The sequence below is a fragment of the Leopardus geoffroyi genome, chromosome B4, assembly GCF_018350155.1.
Source record: "Leopardus geoffroyi isolate Oge1 chromosome B4, O.geoffroyi_Oge1_pat1.0, whole genome shotgun sequence".
Lineage (NCBI taxonomy): Eukaryota > Metazoa > Chordata > Mammalia > Carnivora > Felidae > Leopardus > Leopardus geoffroyi.
In genome coordinates, this window is record NC_059341.1 from 5889415 (window position 1) to 5912937 (window position 23523).

The 23523-nt window shown below is 46.1% G+C and overlaps 1 protein-coding gene across 1 annotated transcript in view; it reads right to left on the reverse strand.

Moving 5' to 3' along the window:
- The window catches only part of PRKCQ (protein kinase C theta), a 186793-nt gene extending 163498 nt beyond the window's left edge, over window positions 1-23295 (reverse strand). The window contains exon 1 of the mRNA XM_045462522.1: window positions 23194-23295. The gene's annotated coding sequence lies outside the window, so the exon portion shown is untranslated. The remainder of the gene's footprint in view (window positions 1-23193) is intronic.
- Between the last annotated feature and the right edge of the window lie 228 nt (window positions 23296-23523).

The following is a 23523-nucleotide window of genomic DNA, read 5'->3' on the forward strand; positions in this document are numbered from 1 at the left end:
ATGACTGACTTATTTTGATACTGCATGTGAGTGGAATGAACCAGCTTTTGTCTGTCTTGTGCTTGGCTTATTTCACTTAGATAATGTCCTCAAGCTTCACACGTGCAACAGAATATATCGGAATTTTCCTCCTTTTTAAGGCCAAATAAAATTCCGATGTTTGTACATACCACGTTTTGTTTATCCGTTCATCTAGCAATGGTTGTACAACCCGAACAATCTTTGGGTTGGCTATTGTGAATGATGCTGCTGTGAACAGAGATGTGCTGTATACCCACAAGTGGGCCTGTTGGATCATACTATGACTGTATTTTTGATTTTTTGAGTAATTGCCATCTGGTTTTCCATAGCAGATGTACCATTTTACATTCCCAACAACAGTGCACAAGGGCTCCAGGTTCTCCACATCCTCGCTGATGCTTATTTTGGTTTTTTGAGAGAAGCCATCTAATAGGTATGAGGCGACATCTCACTGTGCATTTTTCTAACAGTTAGTGATGTTGAGCGTCTTACACACTTCTTGGCCATTCGTATGATATCTTTGGAGAAGTGTCTGTTCAAGTCCTCTGCCTACTTTTAAATTGGGCTTTTTTTGTCGTTATTGTTGGGTAGCTATTAGTTTTGAAATTGTATTATAAAACATTCCAGGCATACAAAAACATTAAAAAAAAAACATAACTGAAGGAACACCCTGTACGTAGCACCCAACCTAAACAGGAAAAGCTAACCAATCTATTTCAGGTTTCCAATGTCCTTCCACTGACTGCATTGTCTTTCATATTCCCACTGCCCACAAAGAGAATTATGATCCAGACTTTGGAGTTTATTATTTCCTCCAGTTTTTGAGACATGTAGTATATACCTATATATATATATATTCTTTTTTAGATGTTTACTTATTTTGAAAGAGAGAGAGAACAAGCACAGGAGTAGGGGAGTGGCAGAGAGAAGGGGAGAGAGAGAATCCCAAGCAGGCTCCACGTTGTCATTTCAGAGCCTGATGCCGTCCTCGATCCCACAAACTGTGAGATCAATACTTGGGCTGAAATCAAGAGTAGCCACCCTACAGGCGTCCCTATAGATAGAATACATATCTATATTCTATAGGTAACATATTTTACTGGCTTTGAAATGCAGCAGAAATTGTTTCTATTCTTCTGGAACTCCATTTATCATGTTTGATAAAGACATTCATTCTTGCTGATACGTATAGTTTCGATTTATTCACTCTCCTTACTTTGTAGCAGTGGCTCTAAAACTCTTTGGTCTTACGGGAGCCTTGGTAGCTCAGTCAGTTAAGTGACCGACTTCGGCTCAGGTCACGATCTCACGGTTCATGGGTTCGAGCCCTGTGTTGGGCTCTGTGCTGACAGCTCAGAGCCTGGAGCCTGCTTCGGATTCTGTGTCTCCCTCTCTCTCTGCCCCTCCCCACTCATGCTGTCTCTCTCTCTCTCTCAAAAGTAAATAAGCATTACAAAAATTTAAAAAAGAAAACAAAGTCTTTGGTCTTAGGATTCCTTTACCTTGTTGAGAATTGTCAAGGTTGCCTAAGAGCTTTGGTTTACGTGGATTAAATCTATTTGCTGTATCAGAAAATAACACCGAGAAAACGTAAAAACAATTATTAACTAGAAATAACAATAAAAGTCCATTATATATGTTAACATAACAATAGTTTCAGATAGGTAATATTTTTTAAGACAAACGAATGAGAAATGTGGCACTCTTTTATGTTTTTGCAAATCTTTTTAATGTCTTGCTTCACAAAAGACAGCTGGATTCTCGTATCTATGTCTGCATCCAGTCTGTTGCTATCACAACATGCAGCTTCTGGAAAACTCCACTGGACAGACTAAAAATGAAAAGGTAAAAATGGGGCACCTGGGTGGCTCAGTCACTTAAGCCTCTGACTCTTGATTTTGGCTCAGGTCATGATCTCATGGTTCGTGAGCTCCAGCCTTGCATCAGGCTCCGCACTGACAGCCCAGACCCTGCTTGGGATTCTCTCTCTCCCTCTCTCTCTGCCTCTCCCCTGCATGCTCTGTCTCTCTCAAATAAATAAATATTCAAAAAATTTTTTAAAAATGACCTCTTCATCTACAGAACGTTAAAGTAAGAATTAGTACCTTCATGATATTCCCTTTTCTCTTACTTTATGGAATCGTGATTTAAAAGCAACAAATACAAGATATCTAAAATGGGCAAATAAATCCACAGGGACAGAGAGTGTGACGGTGGCTTCCAGGGGCTGGGGGAGGGGCTAGTAATGGGGAGTTACTGCTTAGTGGGGTCCCAGAGTTTCTGTTTGGGATGATGAAAAAGTTCTGGAAAATAGACTGCAGCGGTAAGTGCACGACCGGCAAATCTAATGCCACTGCGCTATTGGCTTAAAAATAGTTACAAAGGTAAATTTTGTGCTATGTGTATCTTTACTGTAAAAAAGGCAACAAATAATATAAGTATTTGATTCATTACTGAATTTGCCAACAATCTGTATTTTTTTTCTCTCTCACTCCTGGGCCACTTCCCTTCCCCTTTCCCGAACAGGCTGTTGCCTCCTTGTTCCCCTGAAGTCTCCAGAAACGCAGGAATGCCTTCTATCCACCCTTGGCAGATGAACTAGTCCATTTCAATGAGAAAACAGAAGCCACAAGGCACATATCTGCTGAGCTTCCTTCCCTCTATTTCCACTCTTTTCTTTAAAAAAAATTTTTTGGGGGGCGCCTGGGTGGCGCAGTCGGTTAAGCGTCCGACTTCAGCCAGGTCACGATCTCGCGGTCCGTGAGTTCGAGCCCCGCGTCGGGCTCTGGGCTGATGGCTCAGAGCCTGGAGCCTGTTTCTGATTCTGTGTCTCCCTCTCTCTCTGCCCCTCCCCCGTTCATGCTCTGTCTCTCTCTATCCCAAAAATAAATAAACGTTGAAAAAAAAAATTAAAAAAAAAAAACTTTTTTTAATGTTTATTTACTTTTGAGAAAGACAGAGTGAAAGCAGGGGAGGGGCAGAGAGAGAGGGAGACAGAATCTGAAGCAGGTTCCAGGCTCTGAGCCATCAGCACAGAGCCCGACACTGGGCTCAAACCTACAAACCGCGAGATCATGACCTGAGCTGAGGTTGGACGCTTCACCGACTGAGCAGCCCAGGCGCCCCTGCAACTGTTCTGTTCCTTCCCCCCTTGTCACTTTTATGGCCCCGGCCTCTCTCCCACTCCCATTTGCAAACATTCACGCCTCCTCCCTCTGGCCTCTCTCCCACTCCCGTTTGCAAACATTCACACCTCCTCCCCCCGACAACATTGGACACTGCTTCTCCTGCATGTGGTTCTGCCTTTTTCCTTCACAACGAGCTTCCCCAACCATCATCTCCACACCTTCTAGTGGCTTCCCCACCCGCTGGCTTCTGCCGCCCACCAACCTGCTAATCTTGTTGTTGCAAAGGCAGTGATGATGCCCACCTCCAGATCCACTGGCTCGCTCTTGCTCTGTCTCCTCGATATTACATGTCACATGCCAACTGCCCCTCTTCCCTCCTGTGTCCCTTCCATCCCTTCGGCCACTCTTCGTCTATTGTGTTGGCCCAGACTGCTTTGCCTGGATATTATGGAATACATCCAGGTTTGGACTTGACTTTGTTTTCTGACCAATCTCATCCATGCCGATGGCCTCAGTGATCTTCTAGTCAGTGATAACCTCACAAGGTATGTTTTTCTTGAACTATACTCGCACGTCCTTCAATGCTACGCTTTAGCTATGTTTGGGACCTCTCTAAGGGGTGTTCCACCAGCTCTCTACACACAACCAAAATAACTACAAATTCTATCTTTTCCTCAGCGCCTACGCCTCTCCTCTCTCCTCCATCTTGATCAAGGCAATGGCCATCTCTTGAGTCTCCCAAGCTACAAATACTGGACTCAAGGCTGAGTTCTTTACCTCGCCTTTGTATCCAACTACGCAACAAGTCCTGTGAATCCTATCTGGTTATTTTGTACTTGATCCCAACTCTTCAGTATTTTAGCTTGAGAACTTCAGATATTTTCTCTCAATTATTACAGTAGATTCCTAATTATTACCACCCTCTCATTTTTGCATGCTGCCTATTCTCCTCCACAGCAGCTACGAAAGATGCCTTCCAAAATCTCTGCCACGTTGAAAAACATGAAACAGCGTCTCTCCTTTTAAGCATAAAGTCCAGGCTCAAAAGCCACATGCTCTCTTCATTACAATCAAACTTTAAAACTTTAAGGGAATTCAACTGGGGCTAAAATTATAGTTTTGAAAAGCGTTTCGGTTTCTTAAAGTATGTTCTTCTAAACAGTTTTGAATTTGTTTTAAAAAAAAACCTTAAGGAAAACAAATCTCCCCTCATACAACAATAAAGATGAAATCATAGAATGCTATTTTTTTTAAAGGCTTCATAAACACATGGAGATCTATGCAGAAACCCACAACTGATTTTTGCAAAACCACAGGTTTAGCTCAACTAAAGTAAAGATGACTTAGATAAAATACAACCAGAAAACTGAGATAAAAGATATGGGGTAAAGAAATGAAGATCATGGTTCAGCAAGGAAGCGTCATGGGCACAGCATGAAGGTCTGGGAAACTGCTGTGGCCCGGGAAGCTGGTGGATTGACTCCATAGAGTGCCTGGGAGCCAAATGTTCTCAGCAGAGTCCCTGCTTGCTGGAATAGTGTCATTTATAGGATCACGCCCCTTTCACTTGTGAAGATAGGGTCACCTTGATACAGGAGGAGAAGCAAGATGTTTAAGTTGAAGTTGAATTTTTGAGGCTGGCACGGGAGATCACCGGTATTTATTAAGGTTGGTGTGGAGTCAGAGTTAAAAACAGTGGGAGTGAAGAGGTCTACAGTGTGATCTTGACCTGACCCCCAACCAGCTGCGACACTCTGAGTGTCTTGCTTGGCTCCTTTGAGTCCCACTCTCCTTGCCTTTAAAATGAAGAGTCTCTTAAAAGATGAGAACAATCTGAGGGCTGATGGGGGGTGGGAGGGAGGGGAGGGTGGGTGATGGGTATTGAAGAGGGCATCTTTTGGGATGAGCACTGGGTGTTGTATGGAAACCAATTTGACAATAAATTTCATATATTTAAAAAAAATAAAAATAAAAAAATAAAATGAAGAGTCTGGGGAGAATGACTCTTATTTATACAGGCTAACATTCCATATTTGACTATGTTCATCTCAGTATTATTAACATTTGGGGAAAATTCTAAGAGACAGTTTTATCCTTAGGATTTAAGAAAGGGGGGTGGGGAGAAAAAGACCCTATTTAAAAATGAAGAAGCGTCCTTCCCTTCCCAAGGAAGGATTTAGAGTACTGAGCGTGCTCTCAAGCACAGCAAGGCGCACCCCTTCAGATGTGGCGTATGTGGAAGTTATGAAGAAGATAGGAAGTGAAAGCTTTGGGGCTGGCAACGCACGAGTGGGAATTAATTAGGTCACCTTTTAATTGTCTTCTGCTCACGTGCTAACCTGCAGAAGTTGTAGCAATAGGCAGAACAAAATTAAGATTTTTTTTAGGGGTTCCCGGTCGCTCAGTTGGTTAAGCGTCTGACTCATGATCTCAGCTCAGGTCATGATCTCACAGTTTGGGGGTTCGAGCCCTATTTTGGGGTCTGTGCTGACAGTGCGGAGCTGGCATGGGATTCTCTCTCTCTCCCTCTCTCTCTCTGCTCCTCTCCCACTTGCATGAGCGCTGTCTCTCTCTCAAAATAAATAAATAAGCTTAAAATATATATATATATATTTTTAAGGTATTGCTCCTCATTGCTAACAGGAACCATAATAATCTGATTCTAAATATTGGTTGAACACCAACTATGTCCCAGGCACGTACCAACAAAGGAACACAGTGATGGAAAAGTAGCCATGGCCCCAGGCTTCAGAGAGGAATGCAGAAAATGGGAATTATACATTACTTGGGACCAGGGAAGGGCAGAATATGGTCTTCTGTCATCTCATGACTTGTCTGCACTCCCTTTTTTTTTTAGCCATAATTTTGTAGCAGAAAAATACCGTGTACTTTTCCTCTCCCTCACTCTCCATAAAAACAAAGTATTTAGTAGTCTAAGAGCAGGCCATGTTCCAGAAAGTTGTCTGCTTAGTTCTTCACTTTCTTCAGTGATTAATAGCTCCCTCACAATCTAAATGATCTCATTTAGGTACTGTTTACCTTTTTTTTTTTTTTATTGTCTTTATCCTCCAAAAGAGAGTAGGTTTCATGCAGGCCAGATCTGGGCCCCCGTCTCTCCCCTGCACCCCCAACACTTAGATCAATCCCTGACCAATGACCAATGACGTGCTTGATCAATTAACATTTGTGGACTGAATACATTCCAGCCTTCCTTCTCAAAAAGATTCCTATCTTGTCTAAGTTACTGATTAAGCCCCTCTCGCGTGGGAAGGAAACTTCATCAGGAGGGGCATTTCTAAGATGATCTCTGTTCCCTAAACTTCTAGTTGACAGAATTTCAGGTACTGGAGTAAAGTGAAGTGAGAACTTTCTGGCAGTGCAACGGAAGGTATTGTGAGATCAGGGAGGAAGTCGCATTCCAAAAGAGGTCACCCTTTGATTTGCTGGGAAGTCCACTCCAAGAGGGAAAAAAAAACCCTCTGTCCTGTTCACGGCTCCTTTCCCTTCTCTGTGGCTGAATTTCCCTCTAAATGTACTGACACATCAGGGGTCCAGGAAAGATGGAAGGATAAGTTTAAAACAGAAGTCATACAAAACATAGACACTTGGTTTCTGCCTCTGAGATAATGGATCACGATGTCCTGTGCCTTGGCGGTTATTGTGACTTAACTACTTAGATATTCTCAGGGCTATAACTTATTTATACTGAGTGAATTGCTCGACCTCTGAAAATTGTCGTTTGGCTCAACAATGAAGCATCTACTATATTCCTGATTTTATTCTGCAGACCAACAACAAGAAAATAATAAAGTACACATTTCTTGGGATTGAAAAAAATTAATCTTTGGAAAGCATCGGCAAAAGTAAGGTCTCTGAACTTTTTGGAATCTTGTGCTTCAGGTACTTGTCAAGTAATAACAATTAACAAATAATAGACATAAAAAGATCAGAAACTTAATGTGAACCTTCTTAGTGGTTCCTGACCAAAAAGCAAATTACAAAGTTACACCAGGCATATGCTAAAAAAACAACTTGAGTATACCTCACAGTATAACAATATACCCTTCACCTAATTTCTAGAACAATCCCATAAAGCTAAAGCTCAGACTTCAACGTTATTATTACAGAAAGGTTCATCTGGCTGCATTCCTCACTCATTTTTAATTAAACAAACTTTCTTCTCATGGATCTTTTACAAGTCATAGCGGCCAGGATACAGGTACACGTGTGTGTCCATTTATGATAGAGTTTGCCATTTTTCAATGTGCCCCAAACGGTAATTGAGATATAAAGAGGGGAGGAACTCTCAAAACTCATGTCTCAGAATTCATACCGGCGTCAAGGAGCATTTTTTAAAAAACGAGTCCATGACTACAGCATATCGCGGAATTCAGGCTTCGCCAAGCATGGTGGCACAAAGTAGAGACTAGAGCATTAAACTGTCTGTGTTCAAGTTCCAGCTCCTACATCCAGCAGCTCTGTGACTTCGAACAAGCTGCTTCACCTGTCTCCTCGCCTGCAAAGTGAGGCCAATAAGAGAACCTACCTCAGATGAGCTAATGGACAGAAGTTGACCAGCGCAGAATCTGGTATCCGGAAAAAGACTTTCGCACGATGATTACTTCCTATACAGTTCAGCCAGAAGATGACTCTGGGCTCTTTCAAGGCGGGGCTTCCTGGTCAGGGCTTAGCTGCCAGCTCACCTGTCCCCAGTCACACCATGTCCCCTGTGCCTCGACACCGGAGCCCAGCACATCACCATCAGTGTCACGTTCACGTGATCCGGTCAACTGAGGGACGAGGTATTCCCCCCAGTGACACAATAGACGTCTCGGCTTTGGGAATGACTGTCCCACATGCTTTCCCTTCTGTCTGCACAGCTTCTCCTCTGCCCTCTCAGGACAGGTGGTCACTGGCTGAGAGCCACACACAGTGCTTGAATCGGGTGTCCCGGCGGGTCCTTTCGGGTCCGGGACGCCCCGGAGGGAGGCTCCTCGAACACCTCTGCGGAGGCCACGGGGCTGGTGTGACGGAAGGTTGTGTGGCGCTGTCTTCACCATGACGTGCCTTGCCCTTGCCACAGCTCACTGAATTTTCTGTTCTACCTGCTGTGCTCGTGTCTTGTCTCGGGTTTATCCAGTGCCTTCTCTCCCTGCACTTCGTGCTGCACCCGCCACGCGGGCTCCGTCACACAGCTCACCTTCCCCCTCATCACACCCCCCCTTCCTCCTGCCTGGGGTTGTCTGGACTCCACGGCCATCGCCCTGGGACACTGACATCAGTAAATGGTACACAGCACTCGATGGTGGTGGGGGCTGTCTGCTGAAGGCGAGGGCTGGGCGGCAGAGAGAGAGACAGATGCCCGCTCCGTGGGCACCGGCAGCGGGGACGGGAGGGGACAGTGCCATCGCTGCAGGACCCCAGGCACACGGGGGATGTGTCCGTGTGTCCGGGGGGATTCGGGTGGGGGGGGGAGTGCCAACACACGGTCCCACGTGGACCAGCTGAAGACCTAAGGCGCTCAGGCCCTTGAGTAGGGACGCTGCAGGAGCGGTGGGGGGGGGGACAGGGTGGGAAGGGCCCGGCAAGCCATGCCAAGGCTCTGACTCACGTTCCGCGGGCGACGTGGAGTCACCGTGGACTTGTGAAGTGGAGAGCTGCCTTCAGATTGTGCGTTAGCACCTCTGTCAGCAGAGCCCGGCATGCGTGGGAACTTGAACATGAACACGAACGTGAGGTCCCCTCTGTGACATGGTTTACCAGACGGCCTAAAGACTTGTGCTAGACCCTGTCTCCAAAGAGGGCCGTGACCACACTGTGCCCTGCACAGCTCTTCTGCAATGCTGCTCAGCCTTGCCCCGCAGGGGTGCAGCCTAACGCCCCCGCCCGTGACCTTGGCTGGGCCTGACGTGCTGAGCAGGCAAGCGCAGCAGTGCTGATGCTCAGTGTGGCCCCTGAGAGACCTCGGCTTTGGCCTCTGGGTGCTCGGAACACTCACTCTGAGGCTCTAATCACCACGAAAACAAGTTCAAGGAGATCTCATTTCCTATCTGTCCGCAGTCTCATGAGAGACTTCAGGTGAGGCCCAGAGGAGCAGAGCCAGCCCAAATCCCGCATCCGGGGAATCATGAGCAAATAGAACGATGCCGTTTGAAGCCACTGAGTTTTGGGGGACGTTCATTACGCAGCGATTGACATCCAAAGCAGCACTCTGGGTCAAATAAATCATAGACTGCAGCCTTGACAATTTCAGGGTAATAGCACCAGCCCACTGTCTATATGTGTTAGGTTGTACTTCACCCTCAGTTATTTATTCCCAAATCTCATTTCAAGCCTATGTCACACTTAACTGATTAGTGTTCAAGCTTTTTCAAAGGCAGCTCTTAGAAAATGTAATCCTCTGATTCCATCTTGCAAAAGGCTAAGAAAATGCGGCGTGCGGATTAAAATTCCCCAGAGTTCTGTCTAACCTTTCCTGTTGGTGGTTTCTAGACAAATACCCAAACAAATATATGTTTCACTTGTTAGACCTGCAGGATGTTTGGGGATTCTTTACAGTTTGCTTTCATAGCTGTATTGCAAAGTGTCTTGAGATAGAACAGTACTTAAATAGTGTGATCTCTCTCTAGGTCTAGATATTTAGACCCAAGAGACTAGATTATTTTTCCATGAGAAAATATCTATAATTTTTTTTCAAGAGAAAATCAATTTTATATATTTAAATGAACATATATGCTCTGTGTTGTGAATAGTTAATAGTCTGCTCTCTGGACGGGAGGGACTCCTTCCTTTCATTTCCATTGAAGAAACAAAATTCAAATATGATGTCATGTGTTGACATTTCTCTCCACCAGCTCCACCCAGGAGAAACGACTAATGGATGAGTTTCACTTAATTAATTTCAAAAATCATGTGCTAATTTACGCTTAGCAACGTTGGCAACTATTTTTTGTGTGTGTCCAATATGTCACATTTATTTTAATAGGTGACAAAAAGCCTTTTCCTCCTGTGCATGTGGCTTACTCTCCTAAAGCACTTTCCCTCTCAGATCTCAAGTGTACTGTAAATATTAACAAATCTCAGTGCCCGGGAACTAGGAAAGAATCCCACTAGTCAAATCCTTCTTTTCATTGGAACAGAGGAAGGAAGGTTCAAGTACCTTGTGCTGTGCCTTTGGCAAATACTTCAGCTGTCTCTGCTCCAGAACTTGGAATTATGCAGGCTATTTGTCACTGAATTATTTCATCAACATGAAAAGGATTTTTATAAAACTCGGTTATATGTGAGGGGCAGGGAGATTCAAGTCCCTCTTATGAAAGAGTTTATTTATGGCTGCTATGAATATCACCCCTTCCAAAGAGCCTATGTATAAAAATCCATGCTAATTTATTCTTTCTGAGTAACTAACGCAGAGGAAATTTTTTAAAAATTCCCTTCTTAGAGGAGGGAAGATCCTCTCTGGCTGCTGCTCCTCATTCACTTATCTTCCAGGAACAAAAACCGCTGGGCAAGGTAGGTTGCTCCTCTTGGAGGACCAGTACTTTGAGAGAACTCGGTTGTTACGGTATCTGAGAGAATTCGGCATGTTACAAGCATCACTAACATTGAAGGAAAGATGTTTTGTTGCTACAAAGCCAACTAGAGCTGGATGGCTTTGGTGTTTAGGTGACGACGGTTCCATGTGTGGGTGAAGGGTCACACATTCTTCTCTTGGTGACGTTGGCTCGTCACCCAGACTGCTCACCAATGCATGCACATGGGCTAGCCAGAGCCTGGGAACCTTGACACTTATCTAATACCGTACCACCCCAGTGAATATGTGGACATCAAAGGAACTCCCAGAAAACAGCTACAAAATATTAGGATCACCAGGAATCCTAGAGACCCCTCATCCAACTCGTGCACCTTTTGGTCAATATGGAAAACCGGAATGGGGAACAGCTCCTTCTCTCCTCGCCCCCACGTCTATGACCCTCCCATTCGCCTTCATAGCTAGATGGCCATGAAAGACTGGTGTGGCCATGGAAAAGCAGGACAAAAGCAGGGCCAGGGCGTGAGGCCACAAGACCCCAGAGCATCTCTGCAGTCTCTTCCACTGAAAGTGACTCTCTAATTTGGATTTGTAATACCCTGTGTACCAACTACCCTATGCCCCCACTTAGCAAGGAGCCTGGGATTGTTGGGTAGAGAAGGCACCAGAGAACTACGGAGGCAGATGTCAAGGTAGGGACTGGCTACCAGAAGTCAGCACAGCAAATTGCAACCATCTACTTGGGGCTCTAGGAACCACTTTTCACTTAGATCCCTAAAGCCAACCTTGCAAATACGGACAAAAATTGCAGAGCTTAGGGCTCTTAAATACTAACGATCAGGCCCTGAGAAATGTCATATTCATAGAATCCTTCACACTGGCATTTGGAGGAAAATAAAATAGATTCCCCGACTCCCTGAGGCTTCCTGATCCCCTTCAGGACCAGATGCAGCCTGAGCTCGGTGCCACGAGCTAAAGAAAAAGGACGCGGAAGACGTGACACGTGCCCTTAGGTGAGCCTTCTCAGGAGATACGAGCTGAATTAAAGTATCACTACTGAGCTCTGGTTATGAGCTGGATAGAAACTGCAAGGCCCCAGAGACGCAAGAAAGTATGAGAGAGAGGATAAACACGTTATAAGCTACACAGCAAAGGTAGATCGCGAAAGGACACCGATTTTGTAATTGCCCAAAGGGACTCTGGTTGAGAAGAGCTTTTCACGAACAGAGGCAGGAACGCACTTAGAGTTTAGGGGGCTTCCTTATTTTATTTCCCAAAGGAACAGTCGATACTTGGGATGGTGAAGTCACTGCGGCTGGAATGCAGAGGAGGCTAAGTCTTGCACAGTGAGAAGCGTCTCCCTGATTCTACAGGCAAAGGTGAGTGTAACTACTGGGTGGCCCTTAGCAGACCCCATGCTGACACTCCACTTGAGGGAAAGGCCACAGTGGAACCCACAGTGCTTGTTTTCCCTGAAACACAAGGCTATCCGTGCAACAAAGTATGCTTGGAAATCTGCCTCTGAAATCTCATAAAGGTTAGGTGGGTTTTTTTTTTGGTTACAAGCCAGAATCCTACACTCCACTTTTTTTTTTTTTTAATTTTTCTTTTTCAACGTTTTTATTTATTTTTGGTACAGAGAGAGACAGAGCATGAACGGGGGAGGGGCAGAGAGAGAGGGAGACACAGAATCGGAAACAGGCTCCAGGCTCTGAGCCATCAGCCCAGAGCCCGACGCGGGGCTCGAACTCACGGACCGCAAGATCGTGACCTGGCCGAAGTCGGACGCTCAACCGACTGCGCCACCCAGGCGCCCCATCCTACACTCCACTTTTAATGTCTTAGCTGTGGCTTACTTATGGTTAGGAACTTATGCATGTGCCTGTTTCGTTGTTTTATTGCTGGGATTTATTTTTTATCTTCTTTAAAAGATTATGGTATTTTTCCCCCCTTTGGTTTCATATCTTTGGCTTAGTCTACCTTTAAGTGAGCCCCCTGAAGTACTTTATTATTCTTTACTTTTCAAACATTTTTCTTTGAGGGGCACCTGGGTGGCTCAGTTAGTTAAGCGTCTGACCCTTGATTTCGGCTCAGGTCAGGATCTCACAGTTCCTGAGACTGAGTCCTGCATTGGGCTCTGCTCTGGCAGCACGGACCCTGCTTGGGATTCTCTCTCTGTCCCTCTCTCTCTGCCCCTCCCCATGCTCATGTTCTCTCTCTTGCTTTCAAAGTAAATAAATAAACTTTAAAAAGAGAAGAGGGGTACCTGGGTGGCTCAGTTGGTTAGGCATTTGACTTTGGCCCAGGTCATGATCTCGTGGTTCATGAGTTTGAGCTCCGCATTGGGTCATGATCTCGCAGTTCATGAGTTTGAGCCTCGCACTGGGGGCTCTGTGCTGACAGCTCAGACCCTGGAGCCTGCTTTCACATTCTGTGCCTTCCTCTTTCTCTGCCCCTGCCCCACTCACAATCCATGTCTCTCTCTCTCTCTCTCTCTCTCTCAAAAATAAACATGAAAAAAACTGACCAAAGAGAAGAGAAAATTTATTTTTAAAAGTTTAAAAAATATAACATTTTTCTTTGAATGCTTTCAATGATTTTATCTTTGACATGTTTTTATCATCCTTGTTCTTGAATTTAGTCCTTTACTTTTTACCTTTCCTGCTGTTACCTGCCTTAATGAATTTCCAAGATGATTGTGTTGTTTTTTTCTGAAGATTCTGTAACACCTTTTATCATTTCATTAAAGTCCTTTTACCTCTTTTATTCTTTTATGTTTTCTTTTCATTAAAATAGTTTTTGAGTTCTTGGTATATCTACATTTAATGTTTACCTACTGCCTCATCCTTTTGCTTGTAGGGTATTTCAGAATATTATAATTTTTTTTAATGTTTATTTTTGAGAGAGAGAGAGAGAGAGAGAGCACGTGCGCGCGTGAGCGGGGGAGGGGCAGAGAGAGAGGAGGAGACACAGGATCCAAAGCAGGCTCCAGACTCTGAGCCATCAGCACAGAGCCCGATGCAGGGCTCGAACTCACAGACCGCGAGATCACGACCTGAGCTGAAGTCAAACGCCCAACCGAGCCCCCTAGGCGCCTCTCAGAATATTTTAAGATGACCTTGTATTCCCTGATCATTCTCGGTTTAATTTTTCTTCCTTTTATTGTTGGCATTATAATGGTCATCAAAGTGAGAGACTCAGGGTGACAGAGGGAGAAAATCACACCATAAGTAGGGGAGATGGGAGTTTTTACCTTGTAGCAAATTGCCTTTAGCATCTTTGAATGTTTCCCATTACCTCCGGCTCTTACTTTCTAGAATGTATTCAGACTCAGAGGACTGGGGCCAAGATGATAATGATTCTACTTGTGCAAATATTTAAACCCCTAGTTTGGGATTCCTTTCTTCTGTCACTTAGCACATAGTCTCTTACACACAACATGTTCTAAAACGTATGGCTCATTTATTTACTCCACTAATAGTTATTGAGAACCTCCCGTATATGTCAGATACGGTGACAGATGCTGGCCGTTCCACAAAGAATAAGTAGGAATGTGCTGTCTGCCTTCTGAGAGCTTGTAATCTATTGGGGGAATCTAAAAGGAAACAAACAATAGCAATACATTTTAGGTGCTGTGGTTGCTAACATTTACCGATTGGTTACTAAATGCTATACGTGGTACTAAGCACTTTATACGGATGATCTCATATGCCCTCTAAGAACGTGTAGAAGGAAATAAAATCCAAATTTGTAGGATGAGGAAAAGCTTTCTAACTTATCTAAGTGAGGCACTGAAGATGTACAGGAATTCACCAAAGGAAGGAGGGGTTTGAGGCTGAGCATAAAGTTCCATGAGGGCAGGGGGCGCCTGGGTGGCTCAGTCAGTTGAGTGTCCGACTTCGGCTCAGGTCATGGTCTCATGGCTCATGAGTTCAAGCCCCATGTCGGGCTCTATGCTGACAGCTCAGAGCCTGGAGCCTGCTTCGGATTCTGTGCCCCCCCACCCCCGCTCCTCCCTTGCCCATGCACTGTTTCTCTCTCTCTCTCTCTCTCTCTCTCTCTCTCAAAAACAAATAGACATTTAAAAAAAAAGTTCCATGAGGGCAACAGGATGCATGGGACCGCTAAGGAACACAAAAGAGGCTTGGACTTATAGGAATGGGATGTGTGTGTTGCTGGAGAAATGAGTCTTGAGAGGACAGGGGAGTGTAGATCAACCAGAACACTCCGATTCATGTGATAACGTCTGGGTTTCATTCCAAGTGTACTGGGTCGCCACTGGTGAATTTAATACTAGGAGTGACACTCTGAGATCTGGGTTCTAGAAGGGTGCCTCCAGCTGCAACATGGAGAACTTTCTATAGTCACAGACCAGGTAGGAGGTTCTGGCAGTAACACAGAGGAGAAACAGTGGTGGCCTCTACACAGAGCAGGAAAGGAAGGTGGGAAAGGGTGGACGGAATGAAGAGGTGCAGAGGACGGAACTCACAGAATGTGGTTTGGGGTGAGGAGTAAAGGAAAAACATCTAGAGGACCTCTGCTTGTGTGAGAAGAGGTGAAGCCAGTGCCAGGTACAGAAAAGAGCGGTAGGGAAATATTTGCAGCAAGAGAAAGGGGAAGGTGATGTGTTCAGTTTGGGGCGTTCGGTACCGAATGCATCCATCAAGTAGCGGCAAAAGATCGGTAGAACTTTGCATTGGTAAGTTTTGGGTAGCGGCGAGCGAGGACACGGCTCGGAAGATGAATGAGGGATGGCGTGGCCACGGGAATAGAGAAGTGAGGATCATCAGCCTCCCAGGGGACAGAAAGCAGAGAAGATTGCAAAGGAGAGGAGAAGAAAGAGGAAGAAAGAGAGAGGGGACGGAAGGGAAACATTGCTCCAAGATTGCAGGAGTGCTCAGTGCACGGTCCGCTGAGGAGAAATCAACTCAGAGAGGAGTGGGATTTAGTCAGAGTTGGCAACAGGGAGTGTGAGTTTCCCAAGACGCAGTAGAGGCAAAGCCAGATGTCTGTGGCAAGACATGTGGAGCGAGAAAACAGTAGCAGGCGGAAAGGACAATTTAAGGAGTGTGGCACGGAGGAGGAGGAAGAAAGAGAAAAAAGTAGCTAGAACAGGGAAGGGATTTAGGCGTGTTTGATGCAGTGAGAATGGGGCCAGCGAGGAGGGAGGGAAGGAATACACAGATGAGAGAGGACAGAATCAAGAGAACAACATGCCCAAGAATGGGGAAGGCATGGGTCCCAGAGCACCAAAGGAGGAGGAAGATTATTAGCCAGGAGAATGAGGCATCTTTTTTTCTTTTTCTTTTCATTGTGAAAAGGAAGGAAGGATGGGAGGGTAGATCCAGCTGAAGTTAGGCTGTAGCTCTGTGATCACAAAGTCAGTCTGTTCTCATCAGGAAAACTTCCATTTTGCTCAGTGAAGGGGGAAGCAAGGCAACAGGCTGAGGGTAGGGGGCTGGGCTGGCAGGTGGTGGTCACAAGTGGCTGCTGTGGAAAGCAAGGAGGCTTGGCCAGGGAAAGCCTGAGAGCCTGGCTGATGTTAGAAATCGCAGAATTAGAGCGTCATGAATTTGCATAGTTGCACAGTTTTGCTCAGTAGAACTCATCAACCTCTGTACACAAACTGGGAGAAGTAGACAGGGGCCCCAGGGTCCCCGGCTTTAGGACGGAAAGTATGTCATCTCACATGGCACCACCCATGCTCGTCCGGGGGACAGCTTTGGGGGGAGTAGCTGTTTTCATCTTTGTCAACTTCAGGTTGAACGATTCCCAGTCTATATAATCAACACTATTTCCACCTCACTGATCTAGTCCTTTAAGAAGCTGATGTGATACCTCTCAAAGTTTCCATTCTTCCTAACAAATGTGAATACGGTTACACCACTTTCCTCAAGAAAATATCTTCCCCAAGCAGCCAACTGATGAACACACTTGGGGAAGACAACCCACAGAGGCATAAAAAAGAATATTAAATTAGGAGCCAAGAGATCAGGGTTCACGGTTAACAATTTGTTGTGCGATCCCTGATCAAGTTTCTTCACGTCTTCACGATTCAGCGTTTCCTCCGTAAACCATGAAAGACCCATCTGACACACAGGGCTTTAGAGTAAGTGATCCCATGTATCCCAGCACTTGGCACACCGCACGCTTAACAAATGTCACTTTCCTTTCCATTTCTCCTTCTTCCCTCCAGCCTTGAGCTTGTGTGATCCCATGACTTACCAGGAAGGGTACAGAAAACTAAATGCCGTGAGTCTGTAATTTTCAAACAGGTGAGAAGGAGACTATGTCCTAAATTCCATGATAGAAAACTTCATGAAATCATTACTGTTGCTACATGAAATGGGTGCTAGCGTTTTCTGTTCTATTTCATTTTGAAAGAGAAGCTTGTCACAAAGCAATACATTAATTTCATAATCCACTAATGGATTGTGTCTTGCAGGTTAAAAAAACATGGTGCAAGAGGCCTGTTTTGGCACCACTGAAATCAGTCCATGAATGAGCCACGGAATAGAGACGGTTTAAGACCGCTGCTCTAAACATGCATGCAACTGAAACGCATTTCTCCCAAAATTGCAAGAAGGGCATTTCGTCTTATGTTCATGAAAGACTTGGCTTCTTGGCCACCTGGGCTATGAAGAGTCATCTTATCTGACCGTGAACTCAGCACGTGGTCTGCTCTGGAAACAGCCGTGTCTTGGCAGCACTCTACTTATGGGTTATTTTAGTGCTCACTCAGGGTGAACAGCTCAGAGGGCAGGGGACGAGCAGGAGGATAAGAGAGGCAAGGGCAATGAAGGGTCAGCCTTTTGTCCATTTTTTTTTAGAAAAAAATGCTTACTTATTTTTGACAGAGAGCATGCGAGCAGTGGAGGGGCAGAGAGAGAGAGAGAGAGAGAGAGAGAGAGAGAGAGAGAGAAGGACAGAGGATCTGAAGCAGGCTCCAGGCTCCGAGCTGTCAGCACAGAGCCCGATTCAGGGCTCAAACCCACGAACCGTGAGATCTTGACCTGAGCCCAAATCGGACGCTCAACCGACTTAGCCACCCAGGCGCCCCTGCTCTTTGTACTTTTAACTGAAGAGTGGCAGTGGATGCCACAAACACACTTTGAGGGGAAGCCACCGGGCTCACCCCGCTCTCTTGTACTCACCTGCTGCGCTCCAGCCAGACTCTTCCTTTCCTTTGCTGGGATGTCATGATCACAAGCTGCCAGGCCATTCTACAAACGCCATCCCCACTTCTAGAACACCCTCACCGGGCTCACTGCCACCTGCCATCACTTCCGCTGAGATATCTTCTCAGACACTCCAAATCCAAGTGCTCCCATAGCACCATGTACATCCCCAGGACGGCACTCGCATGGTCACCATACGCTTATGTATTGCAGGCCTACTATGTGCCAGGCCCTGCTATAGCAGCCAGGGATACAGCTATGGATGAAACACTAGCCCTCACAGGGTTTACCCTCCAGAGGAGGAAACAGGCAGGAAATAAACAAATATATAATACAGTTGCACACCATCATAGCATAAACCGACACATAACAATATACATGCATGATGAAATTATCACACTGCCTTGTAATTTCCTCTTTACTTGTCTGCCTCTCCCCTACGAGTTAGACAGTACAGTGTGTAGCTCTGGGGCTCGTAACAAAAGCTTGATGAACTAAAGTACAGCCATCAACCTTTTGGCTCTCTCCGATGTCCCAAGAATTTGCCTTGTTTTGGTTGCCTACAAGAGATAATCCAGCCTTTAATCTGCAAAAGGTCTGTCCTACACATTTAAGGTTATTAGCACTAACACCATGCTTCCTTTATTCTTAATAACCATTCTTTTTTATTTTTAATGTTTACTTATTTTTGAGAGAGAGACAGAGAGACAGGGAGTGAGGGGGGGAGGGGCAGAGACCGAAAGAGAGAGGGAGAGGGGAGACACAGAATCCGAAGCAGGCTCCAGGCTCTGAGCTGTCAGCACAGAGCCTGACATGGGGCTCGAACTCATGGACTGCGAGATCATGATCTGAGCCGAAGTTGGACGTTCAACCGACTGAGCCACCCAGGTGCCCCGAACAACCATTTATTTCTACATCACGAGGTCCTTCACATAGGTAGGGGCAACCCTTCCTAGAAGGACCTTTTATCTTTCAAGAGCCCCCCTGCCCTGGTTTCCCTGGTCCTTCAGGGGATGCTCGAATAGTGGTTGCTCTAGTGATTCTGCACTAGAAAAACATACATAAACAAGGAGAGAGAGGAAAGACCAATGAACTCAGGAGACTCATAGACCCCTGAGTCTAGCATCAAACAATTTAGTGAAAAGCTCATTGCTTACCACCTCACAACACACGAGGATGACCACTATCAAAACAAACAAAATCCAGAAAATATCAAGTGTCGCCGAGGATGTGGAGAAACGGAAACCTTTACGCACTAGTGGGAATGTGAAATGATGCAGCCACCGCGGGAAACAGGATGATGTATCCTCAAAATATGATATACCGAACTGCCATTTAATCCAGTCAAAAGAATTTAAAGCAGAGACCTAAAGAGATATTTATACACCCATGTTCAAAGTGTTATTATATATAAACCAAAACGTGGAGGCAACCCAGGCGTCCATGAATAGATGAGTAGATAAACAGAACAGGATATACACACACAATGGAATATTATTCAGCCTTTAAAAGGAAGGAAATTCGGACAAATGCTACAACACATATGCATCTGCAGGACCTTATGGTGAGGTAAGCAAGTCTCACAAAGACAAATACTGTATGTTTCACGTATATGGGGTGCCCAGAGTAGTCAAATTCAGAAAGACAAAACGAAGAATGGAGGTTGCCAGGGGCTGGCGGGAGGGTGAACGGGGAGTGTTAAATGGGGACAGAGTTTCAGTTTTGCAGGATGAAGGAGCTCTGTTGATAGGTGGTGGCGATGGCTGCCCACCAGTGTGAAGGTACCTAACGCCACTGAAAGGTACCTTTCAAAATGGTTACGATGATGAGTTTTGTGGTATGTGTACCATTTTGTCACGATTGAAAACACTTGTGGCGCTCAGTTGGTTAAGCATCCGACTCTTGATTTCGGCTCAGGTCATGATCTCGTGCTTGGTGAGTTCGAGCCTGGTGTTGGGATTCTCTGTATCTCCCTCTCTCTCTCTTTCTCTGCCCCTCCCCTGCTTGCACTCTCTCTCACACAAAATAAATAAACATTAAGGGAAAAACAAAAACCCAAAACCTTTAACTGGTAGGTTGTCCAGCTCTGTGTCAGAGTCAGACATACGAGCTATTAAGACCTGGGCAAGCGATACAACTTCCTTGAGACTCAGGTTCTTCACCTGCAAAATGAAAGTGGTGATGATGATAATAATATGCCATTTATAAAAGCGTTGCAAAGATTACATGAAATAGGAATGTTTGTCAAATATAAAATTCTGGGCTTCATACCTGGCACGCAAATGATAAGTAATACTGCATCAATCAAACCATTATTTTATTGCTTTTGTTGGCTCTGATTATTATCATGAATATTACTAAAGTTAACATCAACCTATAGAAGCATGTCCGGCCAAAGAGAGTACTTTAAAAATGGGCTAATTTAATCGCGGAACAGAAACTAATTTCTGAAACTCTGATTCTCCCTTTGCCCCAAGGGTTATATTTAGATGACAGGGGAAGGTGGATTTGTGTATAAATGCCTGATGTGTTAGGATATTGAAAGATGTTTCCCTTATTGCAAGAAAATACCTTTTAATTCAACTTTCTGCCTCGACGTGTTTCTGAGTGTCTCATGATCTCTTCCTTAACAGCCAGAATAGGCATGAACAGGCAAAATTTGAAAATGAGATACTGGAAGTTTTACTACAATGGACAGACATGAAGAAGTCAAATGCTGTGCATGACACCATGAGACCATTCTCTCTACTTTTTTTTTTTTTTTTCAACGTTTATTTATTTTTGGGACAGAGAGAGACAGAGCATGAACAGGGGAGGGGCAGAGAGAGAGGGAGACACAGAATCGGAAACAAGGCTCCAGGCTCCGAGCGGTCAGCACAGAGCCCGATGCAGGGCTCGAACTCACGGACCGCGAGATCGTGACCTGGCTGAAGTCGGACGCTTAACCGACTGCGCCACCCAGGCGCCCCAATTCTCTCTACTTTCAATTGCACATTTGATTTGGGACAACAAAATTATGTAAATATGAAATCACATGATCCATGTGTGTTCCCTGGGATTTTTCATCACAATTTTTTTTTTTAATTTTAAACAATTTAGGAGAATTACTTCAAAGAAAAAAGAGAAAAGGGTGAAGACTCTAAAAAAGGAAACCACCTGAGAGGAAAATATACCCTTATTAACAGTCACATGTGATTATTCTATCTGCAATATTTTGGGGAGCAAACAACATAATCTGCAAATCTAAAATATGACGTGTATTAAAAACAGGAAGTACTAATTCTAATTCCTATTTTAAAGGAAGGCAAATGTCCTATCATGAAATCCTGCATCTTCCCCCAGAAGAGAGCGAATATATTACAACCAAATGAGGGACCTTCATAGAAATGACCAAAGACAAATGGGCAATTTAGGGGAGCCTCCAGAATCTGCTCTGAACAAGGGAAATGGAGTCTTAGAGTTGAAAGGGATCGTTGAGATGCTAAGGAGGACGAAGGTGTAAATAATTGTACAATATCCTTGTGTATCTAAAGAGAAATGCCAACAGCAGAAGAAATGAAAGTTCTAGTAGCTGACCCAGGGACATTCAGAGCCGACTCAAGGGTGTTTCCATCCTAGGGAGGCGGACCCAGCCGGAGGACCCACAAAGAAGCTTGCCCAAGCGCTTCTTGCCATTCTGAGCCACCATGGCACAAGACGGTGGTGGAAGTGAGCATGACACATTGAAGGGTGGCGATGAGAAGTCCTCCCTGGAACTTCACATTTTAAGAATTTACAAGAAAATCACAGGAGTGAAACAAAGGCTGGTGAGGCTGAACAGGTTACTCTTGAAACCAGAGATAAAAGTTTATGAGAGCGAGAAAAAACAACAACAACAACAACAACAACAACAACCAACAAGATGACTTAATTTAGTCTTAATCACTAACGGGGAGGAATTTCACAGCTGAGGCTTTGGAGGTTTTAGAAGGTCTTCTTCCTGTGCCTTAGGCTTTAAATATACGTACATGCAATCAGCAGAAAAGGGACTAACAACATCAATCTGTGACAGACACCTGCCTCAAACAATGGCACTGATCTCAGAGGGATTTTAAACAGCTGTGCATAAACTTCAAAAGTAATTTGCAACCAAATCGGTAAACGTCACCCTCCTTTGTCACCCTCCTTCCCACTAGACACAGCATTTTTTAAAGAGATTAAGCATCCGCCCCTAAGCCTGCCATTTTACAAGAGTTACCAGAGATAAAGTTAGGGGGAAAAACGAAGTTGGTGATTCACAAGGTTGGGGTGTGGGGTGGGAGAGGGGGGACCCTGGAGCTTAGGAGCAGGGCGCCTTCACCAAACATCCCTGCCAGGGAAGGGGGGCTGTGCTGGTCACCGCTTCTACAGAAGCCTGGGTCCAAGGGGGAAGGTCTAGAGAACCAGTGCAGGGGGTCAGGTGGGCACCTGGCCCTGGCCAGACCTGCACCTTTCCCGCAGGCTTCACCCTCATGGCTGAATAACCTTTTCTTACACAACCTCAAAGGACAAGGCAGCTCAGTGGCAGACTCCAGGCGGAAAGAATCTGAGTCTCCAGCGGGGCCAGACCTTTGGGCCTCTCCTCATTCATGCCTACAGGGAGTGCCCAAGCCTTTAGCGTGAACAGTCCATTTCACACAGATAACTGGGGCTCTTAAAATTCAATAAAATAAAGATATTTAACTCTACTTTCTTAACATGTGGCCCTGGATGCCGAAATACAGAGAATCTCACTAGAGGTTACAGGATTGAGCACCACACTTTTTTTCCCCCCGTATCTATCACAGAGCCGCCTCACCCTGCCCCAGGACCTTGAAAAGAAATTTGGTTTTGTTTAGAAGTGAGTCTTGGCAGCCCTGCCTGCTGGTCTCGCAAACCCTAAGGAAACAAGACCTGTGGGCAGGTCACCATCTGCATCAACCATCTCTCCTTATAGCATTTGCCAAGGATAAAAAACTTTCCACCTTCTTCCCTCCTTCCCACCCCAGTAAGTCCAGGTGAGAGGGGAGAAAAGGAGAAGGAAGTGAAGACGCCCCCCAGCCCCAGCCTCGGTGGCCTCCACACGGCCAAGGTCAGCTGTGCCCTACCCCACCCGCGCTTAAGATGCCACCGGAGGCAAGTGGCCCAAACTTTGCTGCGCTCTAGTCCCCTGGCGGCCGGGCAGGCGTCCCGCGCCCCCTTTCCCGTTCGTCTCGCAGCGGGACCCGGGCCGGCCTACCCCCGACTCCGCACCCCGCCCGGCCGGGTCGCGGCCCCGGCCCCCCGCGCGGACCCCCTGCCCTCCCCGGGGCCGACGCCCCCACCCCAGCTCACCTACCTGCAGACGGGGCGCCCGGGGTCCCAGGCGTTGCTGCTCGGCGGCGGCGCGGGCACTGGCGGCGTCCCGGCGCCTGCCAGAGGGCGCTCGTGAGCCCGCGGCCCGAGCGCCCGAGCCGGCCCACCGGACGCCCGCCCAGGAACCCGCGCCCCGCTCCGCGTCCCCTCCCACCGCGCCCGCCCCTCGCCCGCGCTCCTCCCCCGCGCCGCCCGCCCGGGCCCCGGGGACTATGCGGGAGGTCGCGGCCGGGGGCGCCCGGCACCTGCCGCCGGCTGAGCTCAAGCGGACTCCACGCCTCGCCCAACTGAAAATCGAAAACCACCCTTCCGA